Consider the following 20,342-nt stretch of genomic DNA (forward strand, 5'->3'; position numbering starts at 1 on the left):
CATCAGGCTCCTGATGACTGCCTGTTTATTTCTCTGTCTCTCTGGATTATAAGCTCCGAGGGGCGGTGAACCCATCACATATTCATTCATATGACTCTAGGCATGGCATGGTTGTTCTGTGAGATGGGTGCTGCAAGGGAGGAAACCAAGGCACAGGTAGGCTGCGTACCTGGCTTTCAGTTACCCTGTCACTGAGTTCCAACACTGGGGTTTTAACCCAAGTCTCTGTGACCCACCCTCCCCCAGCCAGGCTTTCTGCTTGGAGACTGAAGAGCCCTGGGCAAGGTCTGCAGGTCTGCCCTGGAAACATTAAAAGACTGCTTGTTCCAAATTAACAAAAATGGCCCTTTCCTGTTGTTTTTCAGGTAAGCTGGGAAGCAAACTCTTGAATTTACGGCTGGATTGTGGTTTTTGCTCCTTGTGAAAGGGCGCTCATACAGGTAAGGACCAGCTCATGCTCAGGTGGGTTGTAGGAAAACTCTAGCCATCATGATGCACTCTCATGACCACCCAAAGTTCTCATTCATTCCAAGGAAATCTGTATATGTAGGGAGACATTACCTGTAAGGTATGAAGTTGAGACTTAATGGGGTGAAGATGTGTACTTGACTGGCTTTCTCCTGGTCGTTTGTTGCTGGCCTTCTCACTACCAAATTCTTTTCTTTGAGACGGGCTCCCTTCTCCCATCCATGTGAGTTGGTCCTTTGGAATTCTTTTCAGAATTTTAGTTTTCATTTGTTATTGTCAGACTGCTTCAGCGAGAGGCTTTGTGGAGCATAGTCTTTCCCCCAGCTTTACAGCAGAACCCATCACTGCTTTTCGGCTCATGCGGCCGCTCGCTTGCTAGGTGAGCTTTACTTCTGCGTTCGCACACAACTTTTTCCTCTAGGCTGTGAGCTCCTTTGCTGCCATCTCCCACCACCTAGCATGTTTCCTGGCATGGAAGAGATTTTCAACAAATGAATAAATATGTCTAATGAAAAAGAAAAAAACCAAACCCTTGTAAGCTCAGCTATGGCTTGGCCACAAAAAACAATCATAATGTATTTCTAAACCAGTGAAGTGATTCATAGAATGCCTTTTTGGATCAGCTCTATGCCTTTTTGCTCATATTGCCATGCATAATTGAGAATTTACCATAATATATTAAGTCAATAGGAATTTAGACTCCTCCCCCTGATGAAAAGGGTAAGTTACACATTTTCGTGTCATTGTGTGGAGTAATAAGCGGGTTATGGAGCACTAGTGTACTAAACCACAGCCTGTGGCCACGAGCAGCCAGCCCTCTTGGCCACCCTGGGAGAGACCATTGTCAACCAGACCCCGGGTGCCCTGGTCAGCCCTGGGATTGAACATGTGTCTAAATGTATAGGCAGCAAAGGAATAAGCAGTAGACTTTCCCAATTTACAACTGAGGAAATAAAAACATTTCTGAGTGGTTTGGGCATGTGTTTTAAAACACAGTTGAGGTTTAGCTAATTCTAACAAAAAGCTTTTAAATCAGTGCGCAACCCAGTCTCCCCCAAACTTCTCAGTACAATGGGTTCCTTGAGGTGTGTGCTAACTGGCTCAATGCCATTTTGCTTCATCCTGTGGGTGGGGAGTAGCAACCTCCACGGTGGTGGTTCACTGAATATTGAAACCAGAGTGAGACCTGGGTCTTCACATAGGAGGAGAGTATGGTCTTGAGTCTTTACTTTTGCCTTCCCATCTTGCTGCTACATTAACGCTACTTATCGTTCAGCCTTTCCAGCTGCTTTGGTTAGGAATTTAGTGAAAGACAAAGCAGTACAAGAAATTTGACTCTCAGCTGACCCTATTCGTGTTCTTAAAATTTCCTAGGGCTGGGGAAGAGTGAGGACTTCAGCTTTGCCCAGGAATTTCCAGTCTCCGTAGAAGCCAGTTTGTCTCTTACACTTGAAAAATAAATTGAGGAAATTAATTGCGACTTAAAAGCCCAGATGTTAAAATTGGAGTGAGTTTTAGTTTTTTAGTAGCTTTGGGAATTTGAGGTATTCTTGCCTGTTATGTGTTGCACTATCACTACAGAAGCTGAATGTCAGGTGGTGGCTGTGTGTCTCCTCTTTCCACCGCCAGATCCTTGGGGAGTGCTTACCAGTTGGTAAGAGTTAGCAACTCACGGAGCCTCTAGAAGTTACCTGATTCTCAGAGTGACTCCTCTTTTACAACACGAGCCTACTGTAGTTAGAAAGAGAATGATGTAGGTCAAATCATCAAGGTACTGAGCTGGTCCCCCTCTCTACGGGGCTCTCACAAGGACATATGCATTCAGACACGCTTCACTAGCCTTCTCTAGTTGAATCTTGACTACCCCACTTCATTCTAATTAGCCCAAGAAGTGATATAGTTCCTGAATTTTCTTAGAGTTCTGAACTTTGTGTTTTGGGGGAGGGAGGTTCTTCTTTCATGAAATGTTTACTGTTTCTAAAGATGGGTTTCTGGTGCCTCAGCAGTAGAATTTGTATATCAGGGCCTGTGTGCGTGTGCGTGTATGTTTACTATAGTTGTTTGGAGTGTTGGCCTTGATCCAAAGACACTGTCCAGCATGGGCCCCTTGTATCCAGGGTAGACGTTTGGGAACCATCAGAGCAAAGGCAACCAGCGGACACAGCAACTGTGACTCCAGTATCATTAGCGTGCTGGTCTCTGACTGGCCACGTCCTTCATCGCTGAAATGCCAGGGAACCCAGACTTCAGCTGCTTGCAGATACACACAGTAAATGGTGCCTCTCCCTTCAGGTGTCTTTGATTTTTTGGTCAGGCTTCAGCCTTTATCTTTTTTTCTTCTTAAGAAGAAGTAAAGTCTCCAAAATAGGCTTTCAAGTTTCATTGCCAAGCTGCACCCAGGAATTGACATCTTTGGGAAGAGTTTGCTTTTTTTCCGTGTTTAGGGCACAGCCAATGCATCATTTAGGAGCCACTTTGTACTTTGATCAGGTCGCTTGTCAGCTGTGATTTGTTGGCTGGTTTGTCTTACTCACTATAGGAGCTTGTTGTTGATGTCAAAGGTAACTTACAAGTACTTGTTTCCAGGTAGACTTGCTTGTAAATGGAATATCTTGGACTTTGGCTTTTTTAAACAACTGTTGTTTTGATCATTCTCACGTCCTCTTTCAGTTAAGAAATGGCTGTTGTCAGTTTCTTAGCATCTTTTTACAATTACAGCCCTGAGTTGGAAGGAGGCCTTTGGATAACTAGTCAATAAAAGTAACTTTCCCAAATAGGTAAAAGAGGGTAAAAGAATTTCCTCTTTCATCTCTTTTAATGATGAAGAGTAAATACTCTGCATTTTAAATTTTAAATGGTTGCTTTTCTCTATAAAGCCTTTCTTACACGTGGTTTGTTTCTGAGGCTCCTGGAATCCTGTCCTCTCAGGTCCCTTCTGGGCTTCTGCAGTCGTGCTCTTTCAGGTCCCTTCCTCAAAGCTGGAGGAAGCCCTGCTTGGCTCCCCTTATACCACCGCCATTGATGCTTATCTTTCCTCTCCTTTATTTCCTGACAGCCAACTGGGGCTCACCTCCCTGCCTTTCCCTCCCGCCTGCCTGGAGTTGCTGCAGAGTGTCCTTCTCCCCTTTATGGCCACAAACTGAAAAAGAAAACAAATAGCTGGAGCTCCCATTGCAGCGCAGCAGGCTGGGGAAAATAGTCCTCACTCTCCTTGTTCCTAGGTTCAAAGTGCAGTTAGTATTTTATGGGGGTGATCAGCCCTCCCAAGGTGCGAGTTTGAGGGGGCCTGCATCTGAGCCTGGTGGACAATTAACTGTGTTGACCTCTTCTTTTTGCCTTTGCCTTTCTGGCTGAGTTGACATTAATGCTCTGAGCCAGAAGGGGCTGCTGCTCCTTTGAGCGGAGCACCAGGCAGGGGTGGAGAAACATCTGATCTTGTTCAAAGGGGATGTCTCTGAAGCATGAAGATTGAACTGATTGTGACCCCACCCTGGAGGAAGGAGAAGCGCCCTCTGGAGAACAGGCCTGGAGGAAGGAGCTGTCAATTACTAATCCCATTGGCTTGTGGGTCTTCGGGGTCTTAGATCTGTTTAAAGGAGAGAGAATTGGGGTTGAAGGTAATAAAATAGGCCTTAAATTAGAGGAGCAAGGGGTCATTTCATCTAATTTTGTGGTTGTTACTGAGGAATAAAAGGCAGAGGAGATAATTTCATTATCCTCTTTGAGGTCTTTATCATGGTGGGATGGCATTTGGGGATGCAGCGGAGCCTCGAGGGCGCTGGCCTTTCCCCTCCCAGCAGGCCTGCGCTGTGTTTCTGGGCACCAGGGGAGGGCCTGGGGAGGCACAGTCGCCATTCTGGGCACCAGGGCCGGGAGCACAGGTTCTCCGGCTCTCTGAGTTAGGGACTTCACAACAGTAGATCCCAACAGGTGTGTGTCCCAACATGGTGGAGCTCTGCCAATCGCTCAGGAACGTGGCATTCACCCTGAAAATAAAGGAACCACCAGGCAAGAGAGAGCCTTTAGAATCAGGATCACGTGCTTTAGTTCTGGGGCAGGCTTGCCAGTCACCTGTTGACACGTTTATTTATTTGGAGCATGATGGTCGTCACATGCCTGGCAGCGGAGTAGCGTTCAGGTGTCACATCTTACCGGGGGGATCGGCAGAAAGGTGAGAGCTGTGCTGCTCTTTGCTTGGCGCTGTCCTGTCCCCGGTGTGTGTTCATGTCAGCCACATCCCAAAGCCCTGCTCGGGAGGCATGTCCTCCTACCCGGGTTTACAGAGAAGAGAGTGAGGTGGGGAGAGGCTCGGGGTCTTATCCTATGTCTCCCAGGAGGGCAGTAGGGGAGCCGGGCTTCCCTCCGGACTTTTAACTTTCAAATTAGGTTCTCTCTGGTCATTATGAAAGAAACCGAGGAAAGAGGAGGAGAATGATGAAGATTCTTCCAAGGGAACCAGAGAAAAGTAGTGGTTAATAGTTCTGTGCACCAGCCACCAGCTGGCACCATTCCCCAAGGCAGCCCGGGGAGTGGGAGCAAAGGGACCAGGGTGGGTAGGGCAAGGCGGGGTGGGGGCTGGGGAGGATGGGAGAGGGGAGCATGGGGAGGCCTATTTGTATGTCTGAAATCGTCAAGACGTGTTGAGTAACTTCTGGAATGCCCGTGAGTGTGATCAGGAAGGACCGTGGCCTCAAGTGTCCACACCCCTGCCGCTTGCTGCTTGGTTTCTGGGGCCCAGCTTTTCCCATGAGCATCTTCATTCACTCTCCTACTATCTCACGGCTGATTGCTTCCTTCTCTCCAGCTTCTCCCCCTCTACCGCATACATTTCTGCTTAGTATTTGTGAACTTAGGTCTGAGAAACAGAAAACTTTTCTGAAGATGTGCTAATAAAAACCTTAAGCACTGTTAAGGACATTTAGTCATAGATTCAGTTTGTATAGTTCTTATCAAAATCTATTCCCCCATTGATTCAGGAGCTGATATTTCCCCCTATAAAGTGATAATGGAAACTGGAGGCCTCTCCCTTTCTCGTAGATGTGGTATTCTTGGGAACTCCCAGAAAGCAAAACTCCAGCCAAGTGTTTCCTGAAATGTTAACTGAGGGCAGTTGGGGAAGGGGGGTTCACTTGTTTCCCTAACACTTCTCCCCATTCTTTTCAAGAATCTGTGCCCTGTGGGACTTAGAGGCAGGAGTCCTCTTGCCTTGGCCATGCTGATCCTTTCCTCCATTACCGTGGCTAATCAGAAGTTGGCCGTACTTCAGTGCATCTTAAAAGCTTTTCTCCCTGGCTGTGTCCAGGAAGTTGAAGTGCAGTGTCAGAAATGATGTGAGTTGATGAAGAAGAAATAAACAAACCCAGGCGACATGTGAGGAAGCCTTGGCAGCCCTGCTCCTGTTTTTGTGTAGTTTTGATCTGAAGGAACCAGATTTCCTCTGTGTGGAAGGAGTGGGGCTGTGAGGGTCTCTGTGCCAGAGAGCCTGAGCTGTGCCTGCCAGTGGGCCTTCTGGAGGAGGGCTCCACTCGGTCTAATAAACTCTGGGATGAAAATGAGTCGTTTATGCTTGGCAGAATGGAGATAAGTCACACGTCTGCAGCCTGAGCTATATGTACGTGGAGTAAAAATAGCATCTGCTCAGGGAAGCAGAACATTCCAGAATGCTTCAGTCCCCTCTTGGCACGAAAGCGGGGAGAACAGAATAGGAGAGCTGGAAGGGACTTAAAAGAGCTTGTGCAAGCCCTTTGATTTCAGTTAAAGATGGCGAATGACTTGACCAAAACCTCCTGAGGTCACGGGCCCTTGTCTGTCTTGCCCGTTCATCTTTGTAACTTTGGTCCCTGGCATGTAGCAGGGGCTTAATATGCACTTGTTAGGTGACTGATGATACAGATGAACATAGGACTTCTGACTCCTAGTCCAGTGCTCTCTGAGGTGTCTTTATAGTCTGAAGAAAGTGTGAGAAGAGGTGCCAAGTAGCTTTCATGTAGCTGATTGTAATTACGTGTAGATTAGAAAATCGAGACGCGACAGGATGACCCGGATCACAGAAAGTTGGTGGTGAAGTCGAGGGGAAGACAGGCCTTCTGAGGCCGGGGATGGGTGGGAGGAAGCACAGCGACATTGTTGTGTGCAAGGGGCAGAGCCTGGGCCGTGGAGAGGTGGCGGCCCTCCTCGCAGCCTCCCTGGAGGCATCCAGACAATTGTGGAGCACACAGGCTTGGGGTTGCCCCCCACCCCTGACGGTACCCGCAGTCAGGAGCCCGCCCTCCTGCCGCCCCGGGCCTCGTTTTCGGGGGAAGCCTCGGGCCTTCGAGTGTGCCTGAGGTGCGCGTGTACAAGGCCCGTGGCGTGATGGCAGGACGGGCTCGGGCCGGGCCGCGCCTTGCAGGGACGGAGGAGGACTCCGTTCTCTGTACTGACGGAGGCCGTGAGCCAGCAGACCAGGTCTCTGCCACTGCCCAGCTCATTGCCGCACCGGCTCTGTCTGTCACTGGCCCCGAGCGAGTCACTAGGTCCCAGGAGGGCGCTGTCCCCAGGGGCCCGCGGTGGGAAGCCACGCTGCTGCGTCAGGCCCATAAGGCAAGGCGGTGCTGTTCGCTTCTCCCCTGGTGAACTTTCCAGTTACAAAACAAGATTTACCATTACATGGAATTTTAAAGTTCAGCTACAGGAGGTTGGTTAATTCAAGATTAAAAGTTGCCAAAGAGGGGGTACCTGGCTGGCTCAGTTGGTAAAGCATTGATCTCGGAGTTATGAATTGGGGAGCCCTCGTGTTAGGGGTAGGGTTTACTTACTTTAAAAAATAAATCCTGAAAGTTGCCAAAGAGAATTTGTAAGGCAATGACTTTTGTTTAAATTCACAAATACTGAGTGAGGACATGTTATTGTTTGGTGCTTGGTGGGTTTTGTCCACCCAGTGAACCTGGTCCATCTACCCATCACCCCATCCTCGATGGAGGTATAAATTGACCTTTAAATTTAAATTGACCTTTGGGCTTCATCATATGGCCTTGATGTCCAGGGGCAAGGGTGCCTCTTCTGGAACCCTTGGCAACTAACCACTTTCGTGTGGAATTTTCTGTGTCACGTCAGGGAATGAGAACACTATTCTTTCTGGAAGTTCTTCCTCCCTGATGGCCCTTTCACTGGTTTATCTGACTTCTGCTGATACTGATCTCGTACGATGTGTCCTTGCATCTTTCTAGGAAGTATGTGGCAGACATTCCATCTTCTGGTGGGTTATGAGACAAGCTGTAGTCTAACCCTGATTGATGACTACAGAAAGTCAGCTGGGTTAGTGGCTCCTGTTCTGTATTAAAGAACACAGGGCTTATTGATCTAGGGCCGGCAGGCATGCTGCAGACCAAAGGTGGGTCTGACCAGGTCTCCATAGCAGGAAGAAGAATGATTCCATTGGCTAGATTGTTAAAGCTTGAATAAAAAAAGAGCAAGCTAAATCTTGCACAGTGGCATTAATCATTACTTTGGTTTTTGGTGAAAATGAGGCTTTGGGAAGTGATTTTGCGGTAGTGCCCTCACAGTCTGGTGTTTGAACTTTTCATGGGGGCTGTTCTTTGTCACCAGTGGAGTTATTTGTGTCCCTGTCCTGATGTGCATGTGCACTTCCAAAGCATAGTGCTTTGGAAATGAATGGCAAATGTTTAAATTGAACTGAAAATATTCTGTGTGCAAAACCATGCAAATTAGAAACAAATTCAGTTTTTAACACTATATATATAAGTCGACAAAAGCAGCTTATTTGGAATATCTAGTTTCCTGAAATCATTTACATGTGGGGAATACCTGATTAGTCTCTTCAGGATTCTAATATGTACAAGCAAACGTGAGGTGGGAATGCCTGACTCCCCAGCTGTGAGCTCTGCACATTTATGAAGGGTAATTTAGAAAACAGACCTTTTAGTGGAAAAGTGGTGCAGCATTGCCTATTCATGAAGGCATGCTTTTTATTTCTTTCTTTATTTTATTGCAGGTGGCATAGTTTAATTTCAGTAGTTCTCTTTATCTTTTTTTAAAGCAGTCTATGGGGTCTGTAGCCAAGAGGCAGAAAAAAAGTTAATGGAGGTTTAGATAGTAGTGTTCACATTGACAAAATTAAATGTTCAAATGTGATGGAATTGTGGATTCATAGCATTCTAACTAGCTTACAAGTTTAATGTTAATCAGTTAAAAGAGGAGTTCATATTCATGATTTTCTTATTGCACTTATTGTACTTTACACACCCATTATTTACTCCCAAATCAGGTATAAATCATATAAGTATAGTTTTATAGAGTAGGAGTGTAAGAATCAAAGTCTGTGGTTATTTTGCTGATATCTTGCTCTTGTTTTTATAATTCAGAGAACTTTAAAATTCAGAAAAGTCTTTAACGCGTTCATCTTTTCTTCCACTTATTCCTTCCATGTTTTTTCTAGTTGATCACTTTCCCTGCTGTGCTCTTTCCCAGGAACCAGGATTCAATCCCTGATCTCCACCCTAGTTTAATCAACCTCTGTTTCTAACACCTGAACCCTAAGGTCTTCATGAGAAGACTGAGTTTTTCCTCCAGTCTGGCCGGGTTGCAAGGATGTCTTGGTCCTTGTCTTCTAGTCCTTGTAACTGGAGCCTGGTTGTACCCGACAAGCAGCCCAGCTCACCTGGAAACTAAGGAGCGTGCATTTTCTAAAGCCTAAAAATGTTAATGATTAAATACACAGCATTGGATTTTGTTAGCTGATTATGCAGTCTGTTTAAGTATTGTACCAGTTACTGAACATTAGAGAGCTATGTATCATATCAGGTTTTTGGGAGAAGAGAATATTTGGGAGACAGCCCTTTCCAGCCCCATTTTACTGCTGGGGCCCTGGCCAAGGCCGGGGCTGGACTGAGTCTGTGTTTGGGGTGGGGGTGGGGGGGTTGTGGTGGGGAAAACCTAGCCTTGTGTCAAGAGGGCTTGGGTTCCAGTCTCTGCTCTCCACACGCAGGCTCTACAACCTTAGGCAAGTTACCAGTCTTTCTAGGGCTCAGCTTCCTTCTCTGTAGAAAGAGGATAGTCATACCCCACTCTGGAACTCTTATGAGAATGAACTGAGATGACGGAGGTAAGGCATTCCGAGTAGGTGGCAAGCATCATTGCTTCTACAATGGGAGCAAGTCTACCTGAGTAATCCAGTAGTTTCTGGACCTTTCTTCAGAATTGTTGCCGTGCTCTGCAGAGGTGCTTGGGGCATGTTTATAACTGATGTTGTTTTGAGGCCTGTCCTGCCTCCTCAACACGGAGGCCGCTGCTTCCGTGTCACAGCCTGCTGTGGACGGAGTTTCCTGGCACTTGGGGCCTGTGTTTACCCTTTGTCTGGGGCAGACGGTTTCTGTACATGGGCATCTCCCAGGGCTTCCTCTGCCTTTAGGATCAAAGGAGTTCTAGAGTCAGTATTTGACATGAGGTCAAATTAATAGCCATTTAGAAATTAAATTAGCCCTGTGGCAGATTGGTTCGAGAGTCCGGGTTGGTTGGGAGAAATGCCTACCAAGGGAGGGCCGTGCTCAGTGGCCACCTACTCTGGGACAGCTAAGATTCGACCTCCTGGGGTAAAATGTTAGTGGGAAAGGAGATGCAAAGCCAAAATTGTGTGGCAAGTGTTTATGTTTGTCTTGGGAGAATGGCAACACATCACACACCATTAACGGGCCTGGCCTGCTAATAGTCTGCTGCTGCAGTTTGCACCAGCCCAGCGATGTAATTTATTTCACTGAGGGAATTGTGGTTTTATGTGCCATGTACTGGTGTCATTGAAACCTTGTTTTAAGAGGAAAATAGCAATTAATGTTTGAAATAGGAAGTAGCTTTACAAATTTGTGGTGGAAGAGACCCAATAAAAATGACCATCAGGAGTTTCCGAAGGTGAACATAAGAGTTTATAAATGGAGTTTTCTGTCTGCTAAGTTGACAGCTTTTGATTTGTAAGGATAAAGCTGTGCCACAAACAGAGCAGGGCATGTGGGAGAGCATGACGGCGGGAGGAGAGCGACGCCTCAGGAGTGCAGGCAGGTGTCTGTGTGGTGGAGGGGCAGGGAGCAGGGCCACGGCGTGTTTGGCCATTTGGGCCGCATCTGTGTCACTGCTGCCATTGTCCTGCTGTGAGATGACAGATGTAAAGGACGCCCCCACCCCACACTGCACAGGTGCCAGCACGGAAAGGGGGGCTGTTAGTCCCTAACGGGCTTGCTGATACCCGTGCGTAAACATTCCTGCTTATTAAGAAACAAAAGAGCAGAGCATATGGGGGCCACCGAGTACTGAATCCCTAACATTTGTTTCTTGTTTGTCTTCGGTATTACCTGAGTGACTGGGCCATCTAAATTAAAAGTGACTTTTAAAAATTAAGTTAAAGAATAGTTTCCTGAGAATTAGGATTTTCAGACTCGGGAGAACAACACTTTTTAAAATTGAGGTATTCAGGGTGCCCAGGTGGCTCAAGCATCTGCCTTCGGCTCAGGTCATGATCCCCAGGGTCCTGGGATCAAGTCCCACGTGGGGCTCCCTGCTCCGAGGCCAGGAGTCTGTTGCTCCCTCTCCCCCCCGCCCCACCCCACTCATGCTCTCTTCTCTTTCTTACTCTCACTCTCTCAAATAAATAAATAAAAGCCTTTAAAAATGAAATAAAATCGAGGTACTCCAGTGGAGCCACCACATGTGCACATTTAACTCCTAGAAAATCAACTGTACGTGCACAGTTCGGAGACCCGGAGGGAGGGGTAATGAGGCCTCTAGGCGGGTCTGCCTCACAGTCCCCTCCGTTAGAGTGCGTGCCTTGCGGCACAGCTGCCCAGTCTTGGTGCTTTTGACATTTTGTGGGGAATAGTTCTTTGTCATGGGGCCGTGTGGTGCATTGTAGGGTGTTGAGCAGCGTCCCTAGCCTCTACTGACTCGATGTCAGTAGGACTCCCACCCTGAGACTTGGCCAGATGTGCTGGCAGGGAGGAGGCGGAGGGGAGGGCCCAGTGACCTTGGCTGAGAACACCGAGAGTGCTAGAGGGTGCCTTCAGCCAGTTGTTCCCTCAGGTGATCTCAGGTCAAGGTCCTGTCACACATCATCTTGCCTCCGTGAGTATGAGTTAGAGAAAATAGTGAGTGTACTGTGCAAGGGATGACTCAGAGGCGATGAGTGTAAAGCATTAGGGATTCATGTCTCAAGGGAAGGCAGCCTCAGTGAAATCTCTCTTGGAAGTTTCTGACGGCCGGAGCTGTATAAAGAAGAGTGATTGGTCCAGTTACCCAAATCTCTACCTTGTCAGTTCAGAATTTCCTGGTAGTAGTAGGGCATATGGCCAATTTCTCAACCTCAGGTGTCTTTATCGAGACTGGATAATGCCATCGGGCTGTTTCCCTGCTGTTTTTGACCAGGTTTTTGAAAAGCAATCACTCTGGTTCTTTTTTGTCTGGCCCAAACCCTGAATCAAGCAATTCTGAGTTTACATCCAGGTTCAAGTGCAAATTAACTTTACCTCAGAGTCTTTGAATTATGTTTTAGACAATATGGCTGGGGAGCTTCTGGATTTTAAAATAAGTTCCACCTCCTTGAATCTGGGTGGCCTATCACCACTCTGACCATTGAGGTCAGAGCAAGTGTCATGGTGTGGCTTCTGAGGCTGGGTCATAGAGGGCCGTGCAGTTTCTGGCTTGTTTGCAGGAACACTGCTTTTCCAGCCCTGAGCTGTTGTTGAAAAGGTCTGCCCTATAGCCTTTGTGGCCGGTGATGCAGTGGCCAGTCTCCTGAAGCCAGCCGTCCATGCATCCTCACTGAAATGTGAATGAAGCCACCTCGATGCTGTGGACTAGCCCACCGCCCACCGCGTGCCGCCTCTGGGACAGAAGCATCACCCCACTGCTCCTCCAAATTCCTGACCCACAAAACGTGAGACACTATAAAAAGTTGTTTACTGAAAAACTTATTCTAGAAGCTTCTTGAGATATGGCTTGTTGCTCTTCCTAAAGAACTTTTCCAGGGTAATCATGACCATGTTTTGTCTCACTCTGCTGGCTGACTGGCTTTCATGTCTTTCTGGCATAGTCTATTAAACTAATAACGAATGTCTTAATTTTAAGAAATACCACTTAGTAATAGCCTTTCAACAAATGTGAAGCTGCTCTGGTTTAACCTGGAGGTTAGTAGGGTCAGAGCCTATGCCTTCTTTTGGTGCCTTATTTCCAGATTGTTTTTCTGACATCCTAAGGTCCAAATAAGTCTACACTTTGAGAGAGCTTTTCAGTTCTTAGAAGATTAGATCAGTTCGTCCTAAATCCCGTCCTGGACTTGTGGGCACTCTAAGAGGTGTCTTTCCTAGAGATGAGCAGTGTTAAAGTGTAGGTTGCAAAAATGGCACTTTGGGTTTTTAACAGACCGAAGCATCCCTTGTGTTTAGCTGGTTAGGGAGGAAAGGTATGCAATGATTTGAACTCCTCTCTTTCTTGCAAGAGAGCTAATAGTATCCTTGTAAATAGGGAGTGCCTGGCACTTTTAAGAAAGCCTGAAAATAATGTAATGACCATCATCAGAGGAGAGTTGATGCTTCACATTTTGTAGGGGGAGCTCTCCCAGAAGCCAGGATGTGCTTCAAGAAAGTCAGAATTAGCAGCCCCTGTGCAGGGATGGCTTCTCCTGAATCAGGCAGGTGGGCTGAGGAAGCTGCCTTTTTGCAGATTGGTGTCAAAATATAAACAAGCCCAGGTTGTTAGCAGTGTGGACCTCCAGGGATGTCATTGTTAATGCTGGTGTCAGCGAGAAGAGGCAGGCTGCTATGTTGTTGGCTGAAATACTGCAAGGAGGGCTGTGACTATCTTTGCCAAAGCTGTGAATGATTGCTAGTGTAAATGAGACTTCCTTAGGGGGACTTGTTACGGTCACCCTTATCCTCATCCCTTTTAGCATCCTTTCCTGTTCTCTTTGGCACATGTCAGTACATAGACCAGGGATTAGGGGAGCTGAGTATCTTCTGGCATGGTTTTCTGAAATCTGGATGTGATTGCTTTGGAATTCTTGCCAAAATCCCTTTCTGGCTTTATGATTTCTGTGTAAAATTGTCCTCAGAAGAAGCCCATTGTTAGGGTAATTACAAAGGAAGCCTGGGGAAAGATGTTTGGATTTGCCAAGGGAATGGAAGGAGGGGAAAGAGAGTAGAGGGCAGAATGAAGGAGGAAGACAAGAAGGAGTGGTGAATAGGTGATGGATGAGACGGTATAACTTTATGGCAGGTGTTCCAGTTCTTAGGAGCATAAGCATCACCGGGCACTTCAAATCCTACATCCTAAGCCCGGCTTTGCAGAGGTAACCCTCTCTCTGTAGTCAGCTAGGGGAGTTACCTTTAGATGGTCTCTCAGAGTGGCACCCCATCTAATGATGGAGAAGTGAGGGCAGCCTGAGGAAGGAGTGTGGGTGTTTTACTTCTTGTTGTGTTCATCAGCTTGACCTTCTTGGCTGTCTATATTTTTGAAGCCAAATGCTTGTCCCTTTGTCAGAATATAGGTTCTTATTAATTGTAGCAACCAGGCTTTGAATCCAAATTCAAGTTTTTATTCTGGGACCGCCTGAGTTCTCTTAGATGAGGCTGAACACAGTTGAGAACTTTCCACCATGCTCCCATCAAGAGGTCAGATTTGTGGACTGAAGATTGTCTGGCAGGTCATAGGTTAATTTGAAATCTTGGGCTTAGAGTTTATGAAAGAACAGATTAAGAATGCCTACCATATATGGATTTGTTTTCAGAAACCAGTCTTCTATTAGCTGCTGGGTTCTGATGACTTCTCAGAAGTTTGGATTGTTTTAGTCTAATTACCTATTGAACAGTGCAGGAAAGGGGAGGAAATCTGGTGTGTACCTTCCCTTTGTCTCTCATTTCTTTATCTTCCTTTGCTTTCTAACAGGTATTTCTTGTTTAAGTTTTCTTGATGTCCTTTCAATTTTGTTTTCTGTTTACTATAATGGTTCTTAATGGGGGCAAGGTTGTCTCCTGTCCTCTCCCCCTTTCCCTTCCATATACCAGGGGCATTTGGATCTAGGAGGGAGATTAGTCTGTTCTAAGGCAGGAATAGGGAATAGGAACCAGGGATCCTAACTGTCTGCATAGGAATCTCTCCTGAAATGTTAATGCTGCCCACATTGTAGATGTTAAGGCAAAGGCTCTTCTGCAAATTATGATGGAGAAAGGGTCTTGAAATTTGATTTAGAAGTTGTGACTAAGAGTAGAGTGATTAAAAGGCCAGGTTTTAGAGCCAGATGCCAGAGTTTGAAACCAGCTCTGACAATTTACCAGTTGGGTGATCTTTGGAAATTTACTTAGAGTCTCTTTTCTTCAGTCCCCTCATCTGTGAATCGGCGTTGTCGTTTCTGTGATGATCAAATGGGTTAGAACAGGATTAGCCAGGATGTGCTTCAAGAAAGAGTTAGCAACCCATGTGCAGGGATGGCTTCTCCTGAATAAAGTGTCATTCTCATGGGTCCCAAGACTGACTCCCTATGCCTGAATCTTTTAGTCTTATTTTTTTCTTTTTCTAAACATGAACTATATTGATGCTCATTTTTATATTTGTGGAGCCAATTTCACCACAATTTTAAGTTCAAATATACAACATAATTATAGAGTATTTCTCAAAAGACTTCTAATAAATGGGTAGAGTCTTGCGATAGAAAACAATAGGTTTGTGTGCCAGACACTGTGAGAAGCACTTGTAATGGTCTGATTTAGGACTGCTTTTCTAATTTTAGAGGTGGACTTCGAAAGTAGATTCTTTCTCTGTGAAAAATGAATGGGCTTTACCCTGAGGCTCAGTACTCAGTGTATGGGTAAGAAGGAGCTTTCTTACCATCTCCCCACCGCCCCCCTCCTAAGACCCAGGGGAGGTGTGAAGAGAGTCCCTGGCCAGATAAGGCGGGTCTAGTTGTTTTAGTAGCGTTTCTCTGTTGGACTCTGCTTCATTAAGGGGCCAGCTGGAAACAGTCCTGAGTCTTCTTGCAAGTGCCCAGGCACATCAGGCTAGTCCTCCCAGGGGCATTGAGGGTGACCAGACCAGATTCCAGAACTGTTCAGGCATATTTTACCTACCAAAGCTTTTAAACTTTAGAGGTAAATCCTGTCACCCACTAATGTTTCAAACAGCATGGGCACCCAAATCAACATCAGCCAAGAGGCATTATTTCTAAGGTCTTGTGGGCTACTGTCTGGTGTCTCATGACCAAGCAAAGAAAGTGTTGTTAGGAAGTGGCATTTGTTTAGGGTGCCCTAGGCCCCAGGGACGATACCGACTAGGGCTGAGAAAGACCACGGTTTACCCCCTTGCAGTTATGTTCCTAGTAATCCATTGACACCTGATGAAACTGAGTCATGGCTTCCATAAACTTTCCCAAGCTCAGACAGCCAATAAGTAGTACAACTGGGTTTTTGACCACAGCTCTGCTTGATCCAAAGCCAATTTTAAATCACTACCCTGGCCTATTAGTATGAAATAGATATGGATAGTCCATTTTGAATGGATTAAAAAATTTGCAGTTGAGAATAACAGGTACAAAAGGATGGAAATCACTGAAAACAGAAGAAGGTGGACAATAATTTGCATCTGTTTCATGCCAGGCATTGCACATTCATTAGCATATGTAATCTTCACAACCTCCCTGTGGAGTATTATACCCATTTAACAGATGAGGCAACAGAGGTTTAGTGGATACAAGTCACTTGTGCAAATAACACAACTAGTGGGTGGCAAAGGAGGACCATGAATCCTTTTTTCACCATGCCATGCAATGAAGAGATTGGGAAGGTTTCCTTGCCTGGTCATTTCTAGTCACTTCTAGGGATATATCAGATAATCCTGGATTTAAGAACCAGGAAAACTAAGTGCATGTTTTAAGCCTCTCATTATCATATAGAACCAGCTGCTTTTATGCCGCATTCATTTCTCATCTGGGAAATATGACCATGGCTAAAGAGAGAAATAGCCGACAATGGAGATAGAAAGCTGGCAAAGGAGGCATTGACCTCCAAGTGGTAGATTCCATAGACTTGGCCTCCTTCCTATGGCCTCTGCTCCTCAGAACCTGGGAAAGGGCTTATGGTAGTTGGCATTTTGCACCAGCAAGTACATCCGTGCACAACTGCTTGCTCCACAGAGCCACCCCATCCCTTTGATGTTTTAATCTGCCAGGATGACCTCAGGATTGCCAGATGTGCAAATAGTGGAGCTCACCAGGGAGGGGAGGCTGGAGTGAATCTGTATGTCCTTCAGCAATTAGTGGACTATCCCACATGCACCATGAAGGCTCTTTTACTCAGCCATAATTCATTAGGAAATCACTATCTCCCCAGCTCATTTGGTGCCAGACATAAGGGCACTACAAATGTAGGACCAGGTGCTACTATAAAATGGAGTCCAGTGCTTTCAAGACAGCCCTGACACCAGTCCTCTGGGCTATTGCAATTTATAGGAGCTGGTTTCATAGAAGTAATTTGGTGTGTTGGGGTAACGAATGGCAGCCTTTGTGTAGAGGAAATGTTCCATGGGTAACTAGTTGACTGCTTATTAGTTTACTTTTTCAGCCAAATTATTTTTGTTGCTGTTAAAAATTAATTTTAATAATTGCTTTTGGATCAAGCTGTTGAATAACTGAGCCAAGTTTTCACGCCCAATGAACTTTTATAGCAAACTCTCCTCTCTTTATGGGGTTATTATGAGGATGATATTTGTAAAGCACTTTAACTGCTTAATGGAAGGCTCTAGATAAATAGACATATTTTCATAAGTTTTGAAAGAGTGATTATATAAGGGCATTCCAGTTCTAAAAGATGCAAATCATATTCTACACTAACCATTTGCTTTAGTGGCTATTTTCTTATTTTTACTTTTGAAGGGGAAATCTTTGTAAAAGGCTGGGGTGATACTTCTATTTCTCTATCATTATTGAACTAGTGAAAAAAATCTTTTTAATCTGAAAGGAAATGTTTTCATAGTATCAGAGTTTGAATAGTAAGGAGATAGTAGAAAGTGCTATGAATTGTCAATAAACAGCTAACTTTGCATTAATTGGTAACAAAATATCTAGTGAAAGTATAGCCCTTTGCTATAAAAGAGTACAGTTGACTCTTGGACAACCTGGGTTTGAATGTCTGGGTCCACTTAATATGTGGATTTTGAGTCAACACAGTATTGTAAACATATATTCTTTACCATGTGGTTTTCTTAATAACATTCTTACAGCTTACTGTATTATAAGAATATAGTATGTAATACATATAACAAAATATATGTTAATTGTGTTATCGGCAAGACTTCTGGTCAAGGGTAGGCTCTTTATTAGTAGTCAAGTTTTGGGGAATCAAAATTACATGTGATTTTTTACTGTGCAGCGATCAGAACACCTAACTCCTAACTTGTTCAAGGATCAACTGTGTATTTTTCTTACTGTTTTCTTTTGTTTTGCTTTTGGAGGAGAAACACCCCCAAATTAAAATTGTGTCAGAAATACATTGCCAGAAAGGGCCATCTTACAGTGTACTGTGGGTTTTTAAAGAATGTGGGAGTGTGCTAGAAGTTCTAGGAGCTTGTCTGTACCACCTGTGGGGAAAATGGTTCAGAAAAAGACTGCTTTGTGGCCTCAATACATTCTGAATTTTCACAATAGATTTTCAGTAACACTTGAAAAGTTTGACCTCCCACATGATTCATTACATACACACAGCAGCTGTCAGGATTGTTAAAAATGTAAATTAAGCTACCAATTCAACTATATTCATGCCCCACTTAAAATCTTCCACTCTTCTGCTGCACCAGGATAAAATCCAAATTCCTTGTCACGACGCATACCTGCCAGCTTCGCCAGCCCCTGCTCTAAGTACCCCTGTGCTCATCCTGCCGCAGCCCCAAGACTTGTCTCCCTGTCCTCCGCCACCCAGCCTCCTGCTGTAGCCAGGGCCCAACACGTGGCCGTTTCCCCTCCTGCAGTGCTCTTACCTCAGGCCTCTGGCGTGGCTTCCTGGGGCTTGAGGCCGAGCCCCTCATCACCTCCTCAGGCTCTGATATGTCAGTTATTGAGAAGGGAGCCCAGAAGCCCCGTGGGCCAGGATCAGCGATTCTTACCATGTCTGGATTGCAGAGACTGACAAGGAACAGAATTCAAGCCCAGGCTGAGTTCCACTCTGAGTTCCAGTCCTTTCTTTATCTCAGGCCACATGGATCTTGCCCTGCTCTGGATTCTCCTCCCCATACCGTCTCCGATGCAAGCTGAAGTTTTTGATCCACAGTGGGCCTCTTACGGACCTATTAACTGCTAGTTTAGACCCTTTGCTCCTCGGTGGAATCTGGCCACTGTGTGGTGGGCATGCTTACTGATCCTAAGCAGACTGGCTTTCCTAGTGGCCCACTGGTGGCATCTGTGCAGCAGTGGAGCAGGCCCGAGGCGTCTGATCTCTATTCTCCTGCTCCTTTATGAAGAAGTTGCATTTAGCGATTCCCCACTCAGGGCCACAGGCTGAGAACAGAGGGCCCAGCTGGCATTTCCTGAACCTACTATCCTACCTTGCCTCTCACCAAGTCCCAGAGCAGGAAAGTGAGCATGTGTGAATGAGGAGGCAGCTGGTTCCATGGCTTCAGGATCTTCCACTGGAGAGTCCGTGAGTTGGACTAGCCGACTCCAGCTACACTGGGAACTACTGGCTGAGGCAGGTGCTTCACCAGCCTGAAGATCAGGCTATTACTTTTCAGGAGCTTCTGATGTATGACAGTGAATTTTCATCCTGTAATAAAAGATGACCATTATTCTCCCTAGAAAAAGATTCTTTTTAGAAAAACAGATGCATCATTGATCTATGTGTCTGTTTTTGTGCCAGTACCATACTGTCTTGATGATCACAGCTTTGTGATACTGCTTGAAGCCCAGCATTGTGATGCCACCAGCTTTGGTTTTCTTTTTCAGCATTCCTCTGGCTATTTGGGGTCTTTTTTGGTTTCATACAAATTTTAGAATTATTTGTTCCAGCTCTTTGAAAAATGCTGATGGTATTTTGATTGGGATTGCATTTGAAAGTGTAGACTACTCTGGGTAGTCATTTTAACTAAATAGACATTTCACAATATTAATTCTTCCGATCCACGAGCATGGAATATTTTTTCCACCTCTTTGTGTCTTCCTCAATTTCTTTCAGAAGTGTTCTGTAGTTTTTAGGGTATAGATCCTTAACCTCTTTGGTTAGGTTTATTCCTAAGTATCTTATAGTTTTTGGTTCAATTGTAAATGGGATCGATTCCATAATTTCTCTTTCTTCTGTCTCACTGTTAGGATATAGAAATGCAACTGATTTCTGTGTGTTGATTTTATATCCTGCCATGTTGCTGAATTCCTATATGAGCTCTGGCAGTTTTAGGGTGGAGTCTTTTGGGTTTTCCACATAGAGTATCATGTCATCTGCAAAAAGTGAGAGTTTGACTTCTTTGCCAATTTGAATGCCTTTCATTTCTTTTTGTTGTCTGATTGCTGAGGCTAGGACTTCTAGGACTATGGTGAACAACAGTGATGAGAGTAGACATCCCTGTTGTCTTCCTGACCTTAGGGGAAAAGCTCTCAGTTTTTCCCCATTGAGAATGATATTTGCTGGGGGAGTTTCCTTAAGAAACTAAAAATAGAGCTACCCTACACTTGCACTACTGGGTATTTACCCCAAAGATACTGATGTAGTGAAACGCTGGGACACCTGCACCCCAATGTTTATAGCAACAATGTCCTCAATAGTCAAACTATGGAAAGAGCCCAGATGTCCATCGACAGATGAAAGAATAAAGAAGATATTGGATGCAATGGAATGTTACTCAGCCATCAGAAAGGATGAAAT

At 45.4% G+C, this 20,342-nt stretch overlaps 1 protein-coding gene across 1 annotated transcript in view; it reads left to right on the plus strand.

The window, feature by feature from the left end:
- Positions 1-20,342, plus strand: part of LHFPL2 (LHFPL tetraspan subfamily member 2) — a 153,566-nt gene that overhangs the window by 15,145 nt on the left and 118,079 nt on the right. The window contains exon 2 of the mRNA XM_072794057.1: positions 366-440. The gene's annotated coding sequence lies outside the window, so the exon portion shown is untranslated. The remainder of the gene's footprint in view (positions 1-365; positions 441-20,342) is intronic.

Source organism: Canis lupus, chromosome 2 (assembly GCF_048164855.1).
Source record: "Canis lupus baileyi chromosome 2, mCanLup2.hap1, whole genome shotgun sequence".
In the NCBI taxonomy this organism is placed as follows: domain Eukaryota; kingdom Metazoa; phylum Chordata; class Mammalia; order Carnivora; family Canidae; genus Canis; species Canis lupus.